Genomic DNA, 21,757 nt, shown 5'->3' with positions numbered 1-21,757 from the left:
GACATATTCTGATTAAACATCATGCTTTGAAAAGAATATTTTGAAACACATGGAAGAATATATCATTTGGCAAAAATAATTTAAGCCCAGGATAACACTTTTTTCCATACTGTTGACTGATATGAAACCATGAAAATAATGTCTAATGTTAATATGGTATATTTTGCATGAAAATAATGAGTGGGCTTTTAGAAAACAAAAACAAAGTTTAGTCTAGGCAACAGGAACCCTATTCCAAGATAAAATTAGTTCTTCATTTGTCCAGACATTCAAAGCTCCAAACATAACTCAACTGGAGCTTTCAGAAACAAGTTACCAACACAATCCCAAGGTTTGGATTGCTTGGTCTATAAATGAATCCAGTGCCTTTCCCACTCAATGTCTAGTCTAATATTATTCTTGGGATAATATCAGTGTCCCCCAGCAAACAATGTTAGAAAGATAAATAGACAGACAGATAGATAGATAGGTAAAGTTGAAAGAATAATTGTCATACAAAATTTTCTGAAGATTAATTGCAAGATGAGTGACCATTTTACCCATAAAACTGATTTGTTTACATAAAATATATAGAATGTAAAATGTTATCTTTCTTGTAACTATTAATTACTACAATATTTTAAAAATATGTTCAAAGACTACATGATGGGTTTCTCCCTTTAGAACTATGTGTGACAGGACAGATGAAATTAATCAAAAGCCTCAAGCTGGTCCAAGGGCTAAATTCCTCACTTATTCCTGGAGTTGGTGGTTTGTGGAATGGGGTGTGTGTGTGTTTGTGAACGTATGTATGTGTTATTGAGACCCTAATTTTATAACCACAAACCCACTCATCCAGAATCAAAGAGTGATATTTCAAATACAGTAATTTATTTTACATAGTCCATTAATTACATTTGTTTTCTGCATATATCCAGATGTGCACAGAAACATTCATTGGAGAATATGCAATGTTTCTGCTCTAAAATAGTTCACAGCACAGCAAATAGGCATCCATTCTCCCTGGGGATAGGTGATCTGACATCAATTTAAATAGATGTGGGTTGAGATTTTAGGTTTGGTTTAAAACCTGAGCTTTCACAATCTTAGCCTTACACTGGACCTTAGTTCATTCTTCCTGGGGAGTTTTTAATGGCATCCCAATCTCCTAAACAGTGTGCAGTGCATTCTGCTTTTTTCATTACCATTTCTAATGTGTCCTTGAAATACCTGGGGTGCTGTGGATTGTTCAACCACAATGCACAAGTCTTGTATTATATAGCTGGAAGAATACTTAGAAGCCCTGGTAATAAAAATGACAATAAATGGTTCTTTACAATTTCTTTAAATTTAAAAATAATATATCTGAAATGTTCTGACATGAGTATATTCAAATGCTTGCATGCAATGTGATTTTAAGTCTTTTAAGATTCTTTTTGCCTTATGGTTTTATTTCATCTGAGAGGCATAGAAACCAATCCTATACAGGATAAGCAATTATGACTTTTAGAAGGTGTTATTCTTTGAGTCTTGCTTCTCTTTCTCCCTTTGTGTTAGACTCATTATTGATGGCTGCCTTTTAGCTCAAAAGAATGATAGCTGACAAAGGTTCTCATAAATCTAGCATCTGCTTTATAATTTGTCTTTGTAGAAATATAATATTTTCTCCATGGAGACATCACAGTTCTTATTTGGGGGAACATATTTATTAAATACTAAAGTCTTTTAAGATTATTCCTAAGAACTGATTTTAAAACAACAAAAGCTATATAGACTTGCCCCTTGGTCTTTAGCTCAATACTATTAGCTTTCCTGTTACAACACACAAATAAATAAGGGATAAAATTTTGCCCAAGTATGAATTCATTTGAAAAACGTACATTTTGAGTTTCAACTTTTTGTGATTCCCATTTGGCTACCTAATGCCAAAATGCAGCTTCTTAGAAGAGGGGGAAATGGGGAATTATTAAAAATAATCTCACAAACTTTCTTGGACACGACACGACTTTCATGAACAATATTATGACAAGTTAAGTGCAAATGAATCAGAACATATGGATTAAATTTCCCTTGAAGTATACATGGTTTCTGTAAATTATGAGAAAAAAGGGAATGGGAAAATGTAGTTTTAACTTTGCCAAACCCAAGACATTTGAACAATTGTTCAAGAGAGCATGCCAAACCCATATTTTCCTCCTTTAAATCCACCTAATATACAAAGAAACACTTTGAACTAATATAGCCAGTTCCTTCTCAGTAACTCAGTACTTTTGGAATTTCCTCATTTCTTCCTTATAGTAGATTTGTAAACAAATTTTAGATATGACATTGCAATTTTTACAAGTGTGATTATGGGGGAAAAGTTTAAAAATAATGTGCTTGGTAAATAAGGAAGAACTGAGTATTAGAACTTAAGTGGAAACCAGTGAATTTGCGTTAACTAAATTCTATTTTATATTTAAAAAAACATAATCCTGAGCAATATCATGAGATATAACTACTGCAGATTGATATTGTGAATTGATTACCAAAGTTTCTAACTATACTGAAGGCAACATCATTTCCACCAATATAATTTTACCCTCAGTATCTAACAGAAACTTTTGGGTCATCTCTGGATTTATTTTTGTAGTGACTTTACTGTACAAAGAAGCTGAGTTCATTTTTTTTTAAGAATCAGATTCCAAATAAACCATGAAAAAAATCAGAAATAATATCTCCAGGTGCAATCTTCCACAATTTATCCTAAATAAAATTACACATAGATACTATTTAGAAAACATATGCTATAATGTAGATCATATATTATTTGTTTTAATTCATGTTAGACATACCTAATGTATATATATTTATATACATGTAGATTCTATGCATGCTGCTGTTGCTGCTAAGTCGCTTCGGTCATGTCCGTCTCTGTATGACCCCATAGACGGCAACCCACCAGGCTCTGCTGTCCCTAGGATTCTCCAGGTAAGAATACTGGAGTGAGTTGCCATTTCCCTCTCCAACACATGCATGCATGCTAAGTTGCTTCAGTCGTGTCCGACTCTGTGCGACCCCAAAGATGGCAACCCACCGCGCTCCTCTGTCTACGGGATTCACCAGGCAAGAATACTGGAGTGGCTTGCCATTTCCTTCTCCAATTTTAGGCACAGATTTTGTAATTTTCTCAGAATTTGATCATACTATATACTATATTTTCTAATCTGAAGTTTCCTCTCAATTCGTTTACTTTCTTTTAATATATCTACATGCCAACCACATAATTTATATATCATCATTATCTGGTTCAAACTGGTTAGATACATCTATGGTTTTAATTTTGCTTATATTTTTAATGGGTATAGACAAATTTTGAAGTTCTTACTTACAGAGCTTATAAATTTCCAAATGACCTCAATGCCTCCTGTCACACAAATTTCAGTTCATTATTCCTATAGACCCACAGGGGTAAAAATCTTATGTCATTGATTCACTGCTAGCTTCCCCAGGTTTTGTGCTTGTTGTGCTGGTGCTCAGGCAAGTCTGACTCTTTGTGACCCCATGGACTGTAGCCCGCCAGGCTCCTCTGTCCATGAAATTTTCCAGACAAGAATACTGGAGCGGGTTGCCATTTCCTCCTCCAGAGGATCTTCTCCACCCAGGGATTGAACCTACTTCTCTTGCGTCTCCTGAATTGGCAGGCGGATTCTTTACCACTAGCACCACATGGGAAGGGAAGATAGAGTGCAATACATAACAGAGATTCCCTGCATGTGTAAATGAATGTATGAGTATTCCTGTCCTAGAGTCATTTAAACACTGCCCTCTCTCTGACTATCACTCTGATCTCCTCTGCACTTTTTGGTCTCTATCAGCATAGGGCACATTTTGACATCTTTTCCCCTTATTTATTTCAATCTAGATAGTAGTCTTACAACAATATCTTTCTTTTAGTTTTTGGTCAATTTACTTGATCTAGTTTTTGCAATGAGCATGCATTTTTCATTACAGGACTCAACCTAAAGATAGAAACTTTATTTGTTTGAAGTACTAAGCAAGAGGATTTATATTAACTTGGAAACTAGAGACATGAATTGGCTGAAGCCAGTAAAAGAAACAGGGAATAGACATGCTCACAGGATAAAATGTGGATTCTTTTACATCTACCATTACTCCCTTGAGAGTCATTAATATGTATTGTTTTTAATCTCTCCCCAGCTACGCCATGTCTGGCATCACTTGTACTAGGTGACTCAAATACTTGAGATTTTGTACTCTACACCCATCCTCAGCAGAAGCAGCCAAACTTCTTCCCAACCAATCACTTTCTTACAGTTCAAATTAACCTCTATATGAATCAACAGTATCAAGTGATTTCTTTTTTCTGCTAATAGATTTTAAATAAGTTCAACTTTAGCTTTGTACATACTGCAATTACTATGCAACACAAATTTAATTAAAACTAAAAGCATTTATCAGAACATTGGGTCAATGTAATTACTATAAACAATTGCTATGAGCCCAGCATTGTTATTATTAATATGGTGATTAAATGCTTTTCATGTATTAAGCACCCAGTTGAATTTAGTCTCATATCAGATGTGGCCAATGGCATGAAGTTCCTTGCAGCTAGTAAAGAAAAAATGAAAACAAAAGAATAAGACTGTGTGATAAGTGAAATAACAAAGCCCAGGAATTCATGGGAGCAAAGAGAAAAACATGAATGTGTTTAGACAGGAGGGTAAGGTAAAATGTATATAAGAGCTAAAGTTAGAGATTAGGATAGAAAGGAACAGGCTGATTTTAAAAATATTTAACATGCAGAATTACTAGAACTTGGTGACCAATTTGATGTAAGTAGGGATGGAAGAAGGATTCATACATTTCTTTGTGTTTTCAGGCTGAAAAAGCACGTCAGAAAAACAAAAAATGTGCACATCCATTAGAAAGTCTGCTGTAGACAGAAATGTAAGGGGAGTAGATTACAATAGAAAGTTAGATGAGCTAAATAAGAAAAATATATATATAAATATATGTATATAAATACATATTTATATACCACAGCTTACATATCATATGTATTTATGGATATATATTTAAATATAGAATCTTGTTCTGTATACAATTTCATGGACTCCTTTTTTAGTTGTTGTTAAGATATCATGAACCTATTTTCACCTCAGTTCATATAAATCTGTAATGCTATATTCAGTACTGATATAAAAGCCTATTGAATGGAAAAATATCACTCCACAGGACTTTGGAAAAGTAAGCTCTGGTGCATGCTCTAAAGACCTGTAAAGAGAAAATTACAGATTAGAAGTTTCTGTAAGAAAGATTTCTCTAGCAGAGTATTTTGGAGGAGCCATCTAGGCACCTTTCTGCTATTGTTCAGTCACTAAGTCGTGACTGACTCTATGCAACCCCATGGACTGCAGAACACCGGGCTTCCATGTCTTTCACTATCTCCTAGAGTTTGCTTCAATTCATGTCCATTGAATCAGTGATGCCATCCAGCCATCTCATCCTCTACTCCTCTCCTCTTCATTTGCTTTCAATCTTTCCCAGAATAAGGGTCTTTACCAAGGAGTCGGCTCTTCTCATCAGATGGCCACAGCATTGGTGCTTCAGCTTCATCATCAGTCTGTCCAATGAATACTCAGGGTTGATTTCCTTTAGGATTGACTGATTTGATCTGCTTCCTATCCAAGTGATTCTCAAGAGTCTTCTCCAGCACCATGGTTTGAAAACATCAGTTCTTTGGTGCTCAGCCTTCTTTATGGTCCAGCTCTCACATACGTACATGACTACTAGAAAAACCATAGCTTTGGCTTTAGAACCTTTGTTGACAAAGTGATGTCTCTGCATTTTAATATACTGTCTAGGTTTCTCATAGCTTTTCTTCCAAAGAGCAAGTGTCTTCATTTCATGGCTGCAGTCACCATCAGCAGTGACTTTGGAGCCCAAGAAAATAAAATCTGTTACTACTCCCACTTTTTCTCCATCTATTTGCCATGAAGTGATGGGCCCAGATGCCATGATCTTAGTTTTTTGAATGCTGAGTTCTAAACCAGCTTATTATCTCTCCTCTTTCACCTTCAACAAGAGGTTATTTAGCTCCTCTACACTTTCTGCCATTGAGATGGTATCATATGCATATCTGAGGTTGTTGATATTTCTCTGGGCAGTCTTGATTCCAGCTTATGGTTCATCTAGCCCAGCATTTCGTGTGATGTACACTGCATATATATTAAATAAACAGAGTGACAATATATAGCCTTGTTATGTTCCTTTCCCAATTTGGAGAAAGTCAGTTGTTCCATGTCTGATTCTAATTGTTGCTTCTTGACCTGCATACAAGTTTCTCAGAAGACAGTTAAGGTGGTCTGGTAATCCCATCTCTTTAAGAATTTCCCACAGTTTGTTGTGATCCACACAAAGACTTTAAAATAGCCAATGAAGCAAAAGTAGATGCTTTTCTGAAATTCCCATGCTTTTTCTATGATCCAAGGAATGCCGGCAATTTGATCTCTGGTTCCTCTGCCTTTTCTAAATTCAGCTTGTACATTTGAAAATTCTTGGTTCATCTATTGTTGAAGACTAGCTTGGAGGATTTTGAGCATTACTTTGCTAGCATGTGAAATGAGTACAATTGTGTGGTAGTTTGAACTTTCTTAGGCACTGCCTTTCTTCGGTATTGGAATGAAAACATCTTTTTCAGTCTTATGGCCATTGCTGAGTTTTCCAAATTTGCTGGCATGTTGAGTGCACCACTAAAATATCAGCTTTTAGGATTTGAAATATCTGACCCGGGCTTCCATCACCTCCACTAGCTTTATTTGTAGTAATGCTTCCTAAGGCTCATTTGACTTCACACTCTAGGATTTCTGGCTCTAGGTGAGTGACCACACAATTGTCATTTTCTGAGCCATTAAGACTTATTATGATTTTTTGCATAGTTCTTCTGTGTATTCTTGCCACCTCTTTTTAATTTCTTCTGCTTTTATTAGGTCCTTATAGTTTCTGTGCTTAATCGGGCCAATTCTTGCATGAAATATTCCTTTGGTATCTCCACTTTCATGAAGATTTCTAGCCTTTCTCCTGCTGTTTTCCTTTATTATTTCTTTGCATTGTTCATTGAAGAAGACCTTCTTATCTCTCCTTGCTATTCTCTGGAACTCTACATTCAGTTGGGTATATCTTTCCCTTTCTCCCTTACCTTTCACTTCTTTTCTTTCTTCAGCTGTTTGTAAAGCCTCCTCAGACAGCCACTTTGCCTTCTTGCATTTCTTTTTCTTTGGGATGATTTTGGTTACTACCTCCTATACAATGTTAAGAATCTACATTCATAGTTCTCTGGGCACTCTGTATATCAGATTTAATCTTTTGAATCTCTTGGTCACCTCCACTGTACAACCATAAAGGATTTGATTTAGGTCATATCTGAATGGCTTAGTAATTTTCCTTACTTTCTTCAATATAAGCCTGAATTTTGCACTAAGGAGCTCATGATTTGAGCCACAGTCAGTTCAAGGTCCTCTTTATGCTGCAAAGAATATAATCAATATGATTTCAGTATTGATCTTTTGGTGATGTCCATGTGTAGAATCATCTCTTGTGTTGCTGAGAAATGGTGTTTGCTATGACGTGTGTATTCTCTTGACAAAACTCTGTTAGCCTTTACTCCACTTCATTTTTTACTCAAGGCCATACTTCCCAGTTATCTCTTAACTTCCTACTTTTACATTCTAGTCCCCCATGATGAAAAGAACATCTTTTTTAGGTGTTAGTTCTAGAAGGTCTTGTAAGTCTTCTTAGAACCAGTGAACTTCAGCTTCTTCAGCATCTGTGGTTGGGGCATAGACCTGGATTACTTCAATGTTGAATAATTTGTCTTGGAAAAGAACCAAGTTCATTGCCATTTTTGAGATTGCACCAAGTATTGCATTTCAGACTCTTGTTGACTGTGAGGGCTTTTCTATTTCTTCTAAAAGGTTCTTTCCACAATGGTAGATATAATGGTCATCTGAATTCCACTGGTCCATTCTCATCCATCAGCGTTCACACTTGCCATCTCCTACTTGACCACTCCAATTTACATTGCTTCCTGGACCATACATGAATATAGCTTGTAGGTATAAAATACACAGAAAAGAGGGATAATATTTTAAAGATATTTGGTGTGCACAATCAGATAGATTTCATGACTGCTGCCGCTGTTGCTGCTAAGTCGCTTCAGTTGTGTCCGACTCTGTGTGACCCCATAGATGGCAGCCCACCAGGCTCCCCCATCCCTGGGATTCTCTAGGCACTAATAACATATAAATGAGAGAAATTTTAAAAAGCAATAATGGAAATGAGAATTTTGACTTGATGATAAAGAATCAGCAAATGCAATTTATCTACATACAGAAAACTGAACGAAATCTCCCTATTGAAAATGAGCCTGAGATGCTGAGCCCAGTGTTCATTTTTACATTTGAAGAATTTCTGGGACACTCTGAAGGATTTTCCTAAAATTCAAAAAAATACATTATTATGGGATCTTAACTATCAGTGTCTTCTGTAAAGAGGTCATCATTATAGTTTTTGATATAGATAAAATGATTCAGTAACAGTGTGCAGACTGGGAAGAGTTGAAAGTAGAAAGCTAAGAAGTTTTCAATACCAAGCAGTAGGCTAAAATAGAATAAATTCTAGTGGAGGCTAATAACCTTAATTCACAATGTCAATAAAATAACTTTAGGTATCTCTCTGATTCCTTAACAAAATGCTGTTAAAGTACAAAATAGTCCCCCAAAATCACTGAGATGACTGAGAGGAATGGTATGGGGAGGGAGGAGGGAGGGGGCTTCAGGATGGGGAACACGTGTATACCTGTGGCAGATTCATGTTGATGTATGGCAAAACCAATACAATATTGTAAAGTAATTAACCTCCAATTAAAATAAATAAGTTTATACTTAAAAAAAAAATAAGAAAAAAAAGTACAAAATAGTCCCCCAAAATCCCAGTCAAAAGTGGTCTTCATAATATATTTTGCCAAAGGTAAAAATTTAAGAATAACTTTTTGAAGTCCTATAAATGTTTATTTTTGATCTTAGAACTGTTTCAATTTTTTGATTTAACCATCAGCTCAAACTCCACTCCAGTATTCTTGCCTGGAGAATCCCATGGACAGAGAAGCCTTGAGGGCAACAGTCCAGGGGTTGCAAAGAGTCGGACATGACTGAGAGACTTCCATTTCATTTCATCTTCCAACTCCACAGCCTCGGTCAATGAAAGGCGTAGTGGGAAGTGCTGGGAATAGGAAACTGAACAAAAAAGATGGTGTCCTGCCATCGTGGAATGAAGAAACTGGTAGGGAGATAGTTATTAAATCTTTACACAGATAATGATAAATATCCTGCTGAAATAAAACTCTCAAAAGGAAGTGCATGAATCAGTGACATTTGAAGACAAAAAAAAAAAAAGATTTCTTTGAGGAGTGATGTTGGGACTAAGACTTGAAAGAGGTATTGGAAAGTGGGATGGGAAAACAAGATGATTTAGAGAACTAAGAACTTTATATAATGACACTAGAACAATATGTGACAATAGGGCTTATGTAAAGAAGTGAAGGGGCTTCCCTGATGGCTCAGCAGGTAAAGAATCTGCCTGCAATGCAGGAGACACATGAGATGTGGGTTCGATTCCTGGGTCAGGAAGATCCCCTGGAAGAAGGCATGGCAAGCCACTCCAGTATTCTTGCCTGGAGAATCCTGTGGACTTAGGAGCCTGGCAGGCTACAGTCCATGGGGGCATGAGTCTGACATGACTTGAGTGACTAGGCATACAAAGAAGTGAAAGACTTTGCAATGGAGCTAAAAGGGATGACTGCATGAGGTGAAGGTGTAGGGACATAGGTAGATATCTTGTTTTACCAGTCCATGCTGAAGCAACCCAACTATGTCTAACAGAGAATATGCTAGATAAATATTGGAGGAGAGAATAGATACTTTTTATAATGTTGAAAAGATTCCACTTTTGGGACTAAACAGGAGAAGAAACAGCTCCCCTTGATTGCTAACAAGACTGGCATTTAAGAGATATTTCCTGCAGAGAAAACAGAAAGAGAACAGCTACATATTTAAATTAAGCCATGCCAACAACAAAGGGGCTTTACCACTGTGCAGAATCAAAGGACCAAGAAACAAAGACAAAATTTACTCCTTTTAAGTTTACATAAACCAAGCGAATATTCACAATAGAGACATTGCCAGATTCTAGGATACAGTGTATTGATTTAATTCCATAGTGCTTATTTACTAGACAATAATGCAAGCAAATACTGCATTCCTAATTAAATATCTTAGCATAAATATTCTGAAGCACTTACCTTCAATTTTCCGTTACAAATTACTTTTTAATTCAGATGTCTCTACATAACCACATGGTTCTAGAATATAACTAGACATTTATTTTTCTAAAATTGATATTATTAACTGAAAACCAAATTTTGAGACTGTATTACATTCTCTTTCCTTCCACGGTGCCTTCTGAGACTTTCTTGGTAGTGTAGGGCAAAACCTTTGCTATCAGGCACTATTGACTGAGGTTCATCACAGAGGAATTTTAGGGCAGTGAAACTTTTTCGTGTGATACTTTAAAGATGGACATATTATACATTTGTCCAAACCCTTAAAATGTATAAAACTAAGGGTGAATCAAACTAAGTGCAAACCTGAAGGCAAACTATGAATTTGGAGTGATTGATACTTGTCAATATAGGTTCATCAATTGTAACAAATGTTCCACTCTAGTGGGAGATGGGAGGCTATGAATGTGTGGAAGCCAAGAGTTTATGTAGTTTGCAGTTCCTGCTCAATTTTCCTGTGACTCCAAAACTGCACCAAACAAAATAAAGTCATTTAAAGCAAAAATAGAAGCAAAGTGATCTAGAATAGCTGTGTTAAAACTTGGAAAATTAAAGTTAAAACCCAAAAACTAATGAATGAGAAAAGACACCAAAATAAAAAGGGTATGGACCATAACCTCCCTCAACTCTTATAGTCTAACAATTAAAGGCACTTTCTATACCTCTTTGACATAAATGAAGGAAAAATAACTCTGTCCTACATGAATCATATAATAAAAAATTAAAGATTAAATTAAAGATAATATTCCAACTTGAGAGCTACAGAAAAAGGAACTTGAAAACTACTACCTGACTTTGAAGTGGCAAATGCTGCTTTATTTCCAAGTGTTCTAATTCTCAGTAGAAAGGCAAAAAACTTCTTGGGTCTGTTTTCTGAGCTCTTTGTTCCAAATGGGCTACTATTCTTTGTTTCTCTTCTAAATCAAATTCTACTATTGCCTGCTGCTGCTGCTGCTAAGTCGCTTCAGTCATGTTGGACTCTGTGCGACCCCATAGATGGCAGCCCACCAGGCTCCCCCGTCCCTGGGATTCTCCAGGCAAGAACACTGGAGTGGGTTGCCATTTCCTTCTCCAATGCATGAAAGTGAAATGTGAAAATGAAGTCGCTCAGTCGTGTCCGACTCAGCAACCCCATGGACTTGCAGCCTACCAGGCTCCTCCATCCATGGGACTTTCCAGGCAAGAGTACTGGAGTGGGGTGCCATCACCTTCTCCACTACTATTGCCTATTAAGCTGCACTTTATACCATAGTAGGAACATCATATAGAAAGCTATTTCGTATTTTAATAAGCAATCACTTATTTTTCTATATAAATAGTCTTTTACATATGAGAAATGTTCTTGGGTTTTGATGGGAATTAATCTATTACATGATATAAGTAACCATATTTTAGAATAAATATTGTTGTTTAGTCATCTCTTATACTAGCTGATAAGAATCTTGAAGTTCAAAACTTTACCCATATTGATTCAACTGTTCAGTTGGCCACTGAATGAAGGATATGTTGTTGAAGAATTTAGGTAGACAACACCTAACATTTAGGTGTTCAGGGTAGGAATAGTAAATAATGTTCTTCATATTTAGGTAAACAACAGAAAACACTCACCTCTTTAAAATCTGTTATTAAAAGAAATAGGATGTTTCAATTCTTAATCAATTGTAATCAATCAATCCTAATCAATTTCCTACAGAAATTATTAAATTTATCACTCTAGTCGTACTCAGCTTTTCCACACCCTTAGGTAAGAACAGACACCCACATACACGATTATGTAAACATTTAATTCAAATTGAAATTTCGAAAGTTATTTATAGTAACCAGAACTATATAAGATATATCAAAGATAATTAAAATATCTGATGGAGATAAAACAATTGAATAAAAAGAATGCAAAATTTTAAATTAAAAAATTAATTTAATTTTCATTTTTCATGATTGCACCATTATTAGGACCTTGAATAATATGACTGCCTCCTCTAAATGTCACTTTTTTATTTAGGGTAGCTAGGCCTCTAATTTTGTACTGTCAAGATAACTTTTCTTCCTGAAAAAATTAAGGTTAAATGGAAAGAGAATGAAAGTCTGTAAAATTCTCAAAGATGAGAACAATGGATGAGTCCATTTATTAGAGCCCAGAAAATCAGAAAGGGTATAAATCATGATAAATGAAGTAAAAGGAATAAAAAAGTAATTCTTAGTAAACATAGTAATTTTTAAAGGTTGACCTGAAGAATGTGTATGCATGAAAATCACAAAGTTAAAAGACTCACATTGACTCATGGGTGATGAAATTAAAGCAGGTTACCAAAGGAAAATTGTACAGAATTACAATTCAAAAATAAAGCCCTAAAAATTTAAGAAGTTTAATAAGCTAGGAGGTCTATGTTTTGAAGTGTGCCATAGGATTTCTTTAAGTATACAGCATCTGATAATAGATATATTAGCAAAAACTAAAAAAATTATTTTCTGGCACCTATAATGTGCATTCACTGTGATTTCTCGGAAACATCAACATGGAAGAGGTCCTAGGGATATCATGATCTGACCCGCATACACTTTCATATGGTTAGAAACTAAGATACAGAGTAAAGTGTCAACTGTCTTTCCCATCTTATCCCTTCAAAATACAGCTTTTGAATCCTGACTCTTCTTTCTATTTATGTTATCTGGGGTACAGTTTTTAGTTTCTGTGCCTTAGTTTCCTCATTTTAACACAGATGTAATGATACTATCTACAAATAGGGTTGTTAGAAAGATTAAATCTCCTGAAAGAGGACCATGTATTCACGCTAAGTCACTTAAGTAGTGTCCTACCTTTTGTGATCTGTGAACTACAGCCTACCAGGCTCCTCTGTCCACGGAATTCTCTAGGCAAAAATACTGGAGTGGGGTGCCATGCCCTCCTCCAGGGGATCTTCCTGACCTAGAGATTGAACCCATGTCTTCTATGTCTCCTGCATTGGCAGGCAGGTTCTTTACTACTAGTGCCACCTGGAAAGACCAGGCACGTCTCAATAAAAATTAGCATTCACCGTGGTGTATAATGGGCTTTTGTTGCTTTATTGCCTAGCAGAAAAAAATGGTTTGTGGCTGGTGCGTGTCAATGCATCCAGTAAGAGATGCAACTGATAGTTAAAGGAAGATGAAATCGATAGTTTGACAGTGTCTGACTTATTCTCTTGTGTTTCAAACAATGTGTTGAATGTTCAGGGTACTTATCTCTTATGAGGCTTACAGATCAGAAGATAAGCTAGATATAATTTAGCAATAATGATATAGGATGAATGTTTTATGGAAAAATTATGACTCTAATATACACATTGATTTTGCTTTTATTTTAGGTAAAGATAATTATGTAAGCAAGAATATGAATTGATGATGACTGATAGATATAAAATTATATTTTAGCTGTATCACAGATAGTTTTTGAGATATGAATAAAAGAATATTGGGTGAGGTTAATAAAGATATGTATGCATGTTAAAATTGGTAATCATTAATATAATAAAACCCCTCTGCTATAATTACAGTTTTATAATAAATTCCATCAGTATAATTATGGTTTTATACTATAGTCAAGATTACCAACAGCTTTATTTTGTACCAACTATAAATTCTCAGTATTAGATAGGTTAAAAAGAAGGTAAAACATTTCTCTAAAAAGTTAACTGCATCCAACATTACCAAACACTACAAAGCACCACTTTACAGGGGTAACATTCTGGTTGACTAATATAATATTTTCTCTCACAAGTGGAATCATGCCACTATAATTCAAGAATACTGATGAAGAAGTAATGGCTAAAGTGAAATTTTTGACAACTGGCAAGATACCCGTATGATATAGATCATTCCTGTTATGATTTGTCAAAGAATTTTAAATTTCTTTCGATCTAAACTTTCACAAACACAAATAATAGATCTCTTTCCGTATTGTCTGCAATAACATTAGCAGTAAATTTAATTTATAATACTGTACCAAGTATCTAGTGCTATACTGTCATTGAGATTATTGAAATGATACTTCTGCTAGATAATCTATCAATCCGAATGGCAGAACTTGGACCAATCTCGTCTATATTAAAATTACCTTCCCTGTAAGAAACCTATAATTCTTTCCTTTTCTTTCACAACTTTGCCTCTAGTTTGAGTTTTATGAATAATTGCTTTTCTACTGATCAAAAACAAATTCTAGTATACTAGATACACTATCATTGATCACTATAAGTACTAATGTATGAATAAAAATATGTTTATGTTTCAAACTAAACCTGACATCTTTATAATAAGACCTCATACGCAATCTAGCACATAACCATCTTTCTTCCTGGGGAGGGAGACAGCTTGGGCTTTATGAGTCAAGATTTGGTCTAATAAAATAGTGATGATTTGTTGCCTATCATTCTTTTAATGTCCTGCTTGATGACTCTGATTTGTTAATATAATATTTTGAAGATAGTGTTATTAATTAGTGCAGTGCCAAGAGTGCAAAATCATGACAAAAGCTTCTGAGCTCTCTTTTTCTAGTCATGAAGAGTACTGTGGGGAAAGTTTGTCTAAGATGATTAAAGACAAATTAATATACCACCTTTTTAAATCATGATTTTAAACCATGATTTTAAATGGTAGCTTACTGGGACTCAAAACAGGATTCACACCATTTTCTTCCCCCCTCTCTGCAGGGGCATCTGTGGTTTGATTTTTACAAATCTGTAATAAGCAAGAGAAAAGCCTTACTCATTAATCTTCAAACTGGATTTTTTTTTCATAATATTTTGGGAAGCTTGAAGACCAAAGCCTAAATCAATACTGTAGTCGCAGCATCCAAGCAATTGGCTCTGTAGACTAAACTTACTGATTTCTCTAACTAAATTAGTTATTTATTTGGTGTATCATGGTCCTCAAAACTGGAAACTGTATTTTAAGTCTTGATGTCCTTTGCTTTTTTGTTGATAAATGAAAGAATAGTCTCTTTTCAAAATGGGGAGAATATTTTTCCTTTTCCAGAAGGAACTGCAACAAAAATAAAAAGATGGCAATGGAAATACAGCAGTTTTCTTCAAACAATACCTTGGATTGAAAAAAAAAAGAATGAAATTTTTCATGTTTTAACAACTGACAGAGCAAGTAGAAGTGTGTATACACTTAGCATTGCTAATTATGAAAGTATGTGGGGAAACTTAAGGTCTTAACTAGTCTGGGTCCTGAGTTAGCTTATTTAATTCTCAGCAAAGACAGCCGAAGATGAAGATGAATATCAGTGGAAATTAATAGGTTCTTTTAGGGCTGGAAGACGCACAAGCTGGAATCAAGATTGCCGGGAGAAATATCAATAACCTCAGATATGCAGATAACACCACCCTTATGGCAGAAAGTGAAGAGGAACTCAAAAGCCTCTTGATGAAAGTGAAAGAGGAGAGTGGAAAAGTTGGCCTAAAGCTCAACATTCAGAAAACGAAGATCATGGCATCCGGTCCCATCACTTCATGGGAAATAGATGGGGAAACAGTGGAAACAGTGTCAGACTTTATTTCTGGGGGCTCCAAAATCACTGCAGATGGTGATTGCAGCCACGAAGTTAAAAGACACTTACTCCTTGGAAGGAAAGTTGTGACCAAACTAGACAGCATATTCAAAAGCAGAGACATTACTTTGACAACAAAGATCTGTCTAGTCAAGGCTATGGTTTTTCCAGTGGTCATGTATGTATGTGAAAGTTGGACTGTGAAGAAGGCTGAGCGCCAAAGAATTGATGCTTTTGAACTGTGGTGTTGAAGAAGACTCTTGAGAGTCCCTTGGACTGCAAGGAGATTCAACCAGTCCATTCTAAGGGGATCTGTCCCGGATGTTCTTTGGAAGGAATGATGATGCTAAAGCTGAAACTCCAATACTTTGGCCACCTCATGTGGAGTTGACTCATTGGAAAAGACTCTGATGCTGGGAGGAATTAGGGGCAGGAGGAGAAAGGGACAACAGAGGATGAGATGGCTGGATGGCATCACCGCCTCGATGGACGTGAGTCTGAGTGAACTCCGGAGGTTGGTGATGGACAGGGAGGCCTGGTGTGCTGCAATTCATGGGGTCGCAAAGAGTCGGACACGACTGAGTGACTGAACTGAACTGGTAACTTTCACATGTGGACAGTTAAGGCAAGGCTAAAGCAATCAGCTAGGTCAAGTGAGTAGGAAAATAATCAATTATTTCCCATTGTCTAAATAAAGCAGCTTAATTGCTATCATTGTTTTTTGTAACCTGTTAGCATTACATACTACAAAACATAGATGAATTTACAAAAGAGTAAATAGAATTTAGCCACAGAACTATCCAAAGCATACGGTTGTGGGTGTTAGTATTTCAACAAAGAAATAGATTCTCATTTTTTTTTTCCAAATTTTATTTCAAAGCAATTAATTCAATCATAAAAGGAATTGTTTCTAGAAAGAAAGATCCATGAATACCTACTGGAAAGGGGGCTCTACCTTTCTATACATAGGGTAGAAAGAAAACTATTTTTCAGGAAATGAGTCCAGTGCAATTTGTATACATTTACCTTTTATTGCACCTATTGAACTGAAAAAAAAATTAAACAAACAAGTGATTACTCTTGTGGGGATAACCCTGGTGGCTCAGTGGTAAAGAATCTGCCTACAGTGCAGGAGGGAATTTGATCCCTGGGAAGCGAAGATCCACTGGAGAAGAAAATGGCTACCCTTTCCGGTAGTCTTGCCTGGAGAATTTCATGGACAGGGGAGCCTGGCAAGGTCACAAATAGTTGGACACAACTGAGCAACTAACCAACATGGAGTAAATAGAAGCAAACAGTCAAAGATCTGATTTTTTTATTGTAATTTAAGTGTGTTTTCAAACTGGTAATTCAACCACATGACAAATAAAAATATTAAAAGATAGAAATTAAGATATTTCAGTTTGTTACCTGTCTTGATCCAAACCTCCCTACTCACGAAAGCTTATTAATTGTTTTATGATATAGTCTCTTGTTTTTTCAGTGTATAAAGAATATAAAAACATGTGACTAGATACAAAATATATAAATATATATATTGAAATATATATAAAATATATAATATTGAAAAGCCTAATAATTTGCCATTTTAGGCTGTAAAGTTTTATTAGTTTTAATAGAGCTGTACATTGGTGAAACCACTTGCAAAAGAAGAATACTCCACAAGTTATATCATGCCCCCAAACCCTACATACTACCTTGATGTTCTAACAGGGTTCATCCCTGATCCCTGACAGTCAGTGCTCTGTACACCCAAACTATAATTTTATCTTTTAAGAATGTCATGTAAATGAAATTATAATAGCTTAGATGGTAAAGAATCTGCCTGCAGTGTAGGAGACCTGGGTTCAGTCCCTGGGTTGGGAAGATCCCCTGGAGGAGGACATGGCAATCCGCTCCAGTATTCTCACCTGGAGAATTCCATGGCCAGGGGAGCCTGGCAAGTTACAGTCCATGGAGTCACAAAGAGACAAACATGATTGAGTGGCTTTCACGTTCACTCTCAACCTCTTGAAATTGGCTTCTTTCTCATAGCATGTTGTCTGTGATATTCACCCAAGTTATTGTATCTCATCAGTGATACATGCAAGTTCCTACTTCTCTGAAGTCTCACTAGTAGACCATTTTATCAAATTTGACTTTTTTTCTATTTGTTTACAGTTATCTGTAAGACAGCAAAGAAAAAAATTTTCTGAGGAAACACAGTTCTCTTTTCATTCAAATTTTATTCAAAGTACATATATGACTTATCTAGAGAAGGTACTAGAAGGGTTGTCAGGACAGAGTAAGTTAAGGAAATCAACTAATCACTCAACTTGGACCACTATGTCTGAAAAATGACTTTAAAAAAGAGTAACATATTCACAAACAGTAATTTGAATACAGTTTGTAAAGCGAATTCAGTCACTCAATTGTGTCTGACTCTCTGTGACCTCATGGACTGCAGTATGTCAGAGTTCACTGTCCTTCTCTGTGTCTCAGAGCTTGCTCAAACTCATGTCCATTGAGTCAGTGATGCCGTCCAACCATCTTGTCCCGTGCTGTCCCCTTCTCCTGCCTTCAATCTTTCCCAGTATCGGGGTCTTTTCCAATGAGTCATCTCTTCGCATCAGATGGCTGAAATACTGGAGCTTCAGCTTCAGCATCAGTCCTTCCAATGAATATTTAGGGTTGATTTCCTGTAGGATTGACTGGTTTGATCTCTTTGCAGTCCAAGAGACTCTCAAGAGTCTTCTCCAACACCACAGTTGAAAGTGAGTCTGTGCTTCTTATAAATTTACCTCTTTTACCTGTTTATCATTCTATCCTTTCCCTATTACTTGTTTTATTTTATTGTATGTCAACATGCTCTTTTAAAACACAAAGATAAAACAAATTCCTCCTAAATTGTGTCACTGTTTCATCACATATATACATGTGATACTTGCTTGCTCTTTATTCAATTCCTTGTCACTTTGTCTCTGTTTCTCAATTTACATTGGATAAACACATGAAAAGTTTCATGAATAAAAATTTAAATTCAGACTATTCTTCCCAGCACAGGGACCTATAGTTCTGGGTTTTGATTTAAATACTGGGACTTAAAGTTTTGCAACAAATACATCCAATATTTAAAGTTTAATTTTTCCTTTTAACCTTGAGACTTGCTATTAATTCTTCAATTCTACCTGTTATCTTCTTAAAAATATGAACTTTTGTTAGTAATGCTATGATGTTTTAATTCACTATTTATAAGAGCTTTTGGACTCATGTCCAAATAACAGCTTTTAGACTCATGTCACCTACTTGATGGGCATGAGTTTAAGCAAACTCCTGGAGATGGTGAAGGACAGGGAAGCCTGGTGTGCTGCAGTCCATGGGGTCTCAAAGAGTCAGACATGACTGAGAAACTGAACAACAACAAATTTATAAAAAGAGTGATTTGATTTCATCTTTAGGTGATAAATTTGCCTGAAAACAGTTTTATTAGTTTTGGTTTACTTATCCCCACCCTTATATAATGCATGTATATAGCTGCTAGCAAACTACCTGCAGATACTGTTCCACGTGTTGATGACACATTTGTGAACAAGTCTATTTGAATCCACTCTAAAATGGCTGGAGAGGTTTCACCTGCAAGCATATAAGGTTCACAAACTTATAATAGCTTTGGACAGGATCACTTTCAAAAATTTGGAGCAATATATTGAGAGTTGGACTGTGAAGAAAGCTGAGCACTGAAGAACTGATGCTTTTGAACTGTGGTGTTGGAGAAGACTCTTGAGAGTCCCTTGGACTGCAAGGAGATCCAATCAGTCCATTCTAAAGGAGATCAGTCCTGGGTGTTCTTTGGAAGGAATGATGCTAAAGCTGAAACTCCAATACTTTGGCCACCTCATGCGAAGAGTTGACTCATTGGAAAAGACTCTGATGTTGGGAGGGATTGGGGCTAGGAGGAGAAGGGGACGACGGAGGATGAGATGGCTGGATGGCATCTCTGATTCGATGGACATAAGTTTGAGTGAACTCCAGAAGTTGGTGATGGACAGGGAGGCCTGGCATGCTGCAATTCATGGGGTTGCAAAGAGTCAGACACGACTGAGCAACTGAACTGAACTGATTCAATACATATTCACTGGGTATCTACTATGTTACAATCATTGTGCTTTTTGCTGAAGTTTCAGAGACATAAACCATAAACCCTACTCCACCAAGAACACAGTATGATCTTCAGTTATAGAAACAGAATAGTGGCTGCATATGATAAAGTGTAGTATAGGGGTCCATATAAGGTAATTATTAATTATTACATCATTGTATTACAAAGCAACCTCAAAAAAATAGGCTGACATACTCTAATGAGCTTCTTGTCTCTCAAAGGCTGAACTGTTACTTTTCAAGAGTATTTAAGTAATCCTGCAATGGCACCCCACTCCACTACTCTTGCTTGGCACATCCCATGAATGGAGGAGCCTGGTAGGCTGCAGTCCATGAGGTCGCTGAGGGTCGGACACGACTGAGCGACTTCACTTTCACTTTTCACTTTCACGCATTGGAGAAGGAAATGGCAACCCACTCCAGTGTTCTTGCCTGGAGAATTCCAGGGAGGGGGGAGCCTGGTGGGCTGCCGTCTATGGGGTCACATAGAATCAGACACGACTGAAGCGACTTAGCAACAGCGGCAGCAGTAGAAGGCAACAAGCACAAAATACACTATTTGAAATACACTTGGCTTCTATTTTGCACTTGGCCACTTTCTGAAGATTTTAAAGAAAAAAGTGACACATTGACTCAAAATTCTGTCATTATCTTATAATAGGATAATGAGACATGTTTTGTAGTAGAGAGGAGGAACTATTGTATGAATAATCTGAGTAATATATGTGGAAAAATTTTGTGATCTGTGAATGTGCATAAGTATAATATTTTGCTATTTTGGTAAGAGGACTAAAACATGGTTTGAGATATTAAAGGCTAAATGAATTCTAGACTTCCTTCTCAAACTAAAACTCCTCAATTCTAGAGCTGGAAGAGACTGCATAAACATTTTATCAAATTTAAATTTGTAAATGCTGAAACTAAAGATACATGAAACTATGGAAACTATATATATACATACACATAATTATACATAAACTAGCTAATGGCCAAGTGAGTGTTAGTCACTCAGTTGTGTCTGACTCTTTGCAACTCCATGGGCTGTAGCCTGCCAGGCTCCACTGTCCTGAAATTCTCTAGGCAAGAATACTGGGTTGTCATGCCCTCCTCTAGGGAATCTTCTCGATCCAGGGTTCAAACCCAGGTCTCTTGCATTGCAGGCAGATTCTTTACAGTTTGAGCTAACTGGGAAGCCAAGAATACCTAAAAGTAAATTATTTTATCTTCTTTGCCTCTCCCTTAAAAATAGTTTAACGTCTAAAATTTTGTTTACTAAAAATATTTTAACTTTTTTCTGTAATATTCTTCTGGATTCATAAACGAAACAGCCTTGATATAATAAATTGATTGTGAAAATTTTCACCTAGAAAGACAGTGTTTTATAATTATCATTTTGAGGGCATTTCCCAAAAGTTCGATGGTTAGGACTCAACTTTCTCAAGACAAAGGCTCTGAGTTCAACCCATGGTTTCTGCAAGCTATGTTGGATAGCCCCGCCCCCCCCCAAATTTGTATATAATTATAAAAGTATATAATTATACTTTTGAGCTTTCGTCTTTTTAATAAAACTTTGAAAGATGATGGGTAGAAAGATATTACGCAGTGCCAAAGTGATTGAACCCAGGTCTCCCGCATTGCAGGCAGATTTTTTACCATCTGAGCCACCAGGGAAGCTCCAATTTTTTTTTGTTTTTACTGATTGCTGATTGCAAATG

This window comes from Budorcas taxicolor, chromosome 14 (assembly GCF_023091745.1).
Source record: "Budorcas taxicolor isolate Tak-1 chromosome 14, Takin1.1, whole genome shotgun sequence".
In the NCBI taxonomy this organism is placed as follows: domain Eukaryota; kingdom Metazoa; phylum Chordata; class Mammalia; order Artiodactyla; family Bovidae; genus Budorcas; species Budorcas taxicolor.
This window is presented reverse-complemented; position numbering follows the sequence as displayed.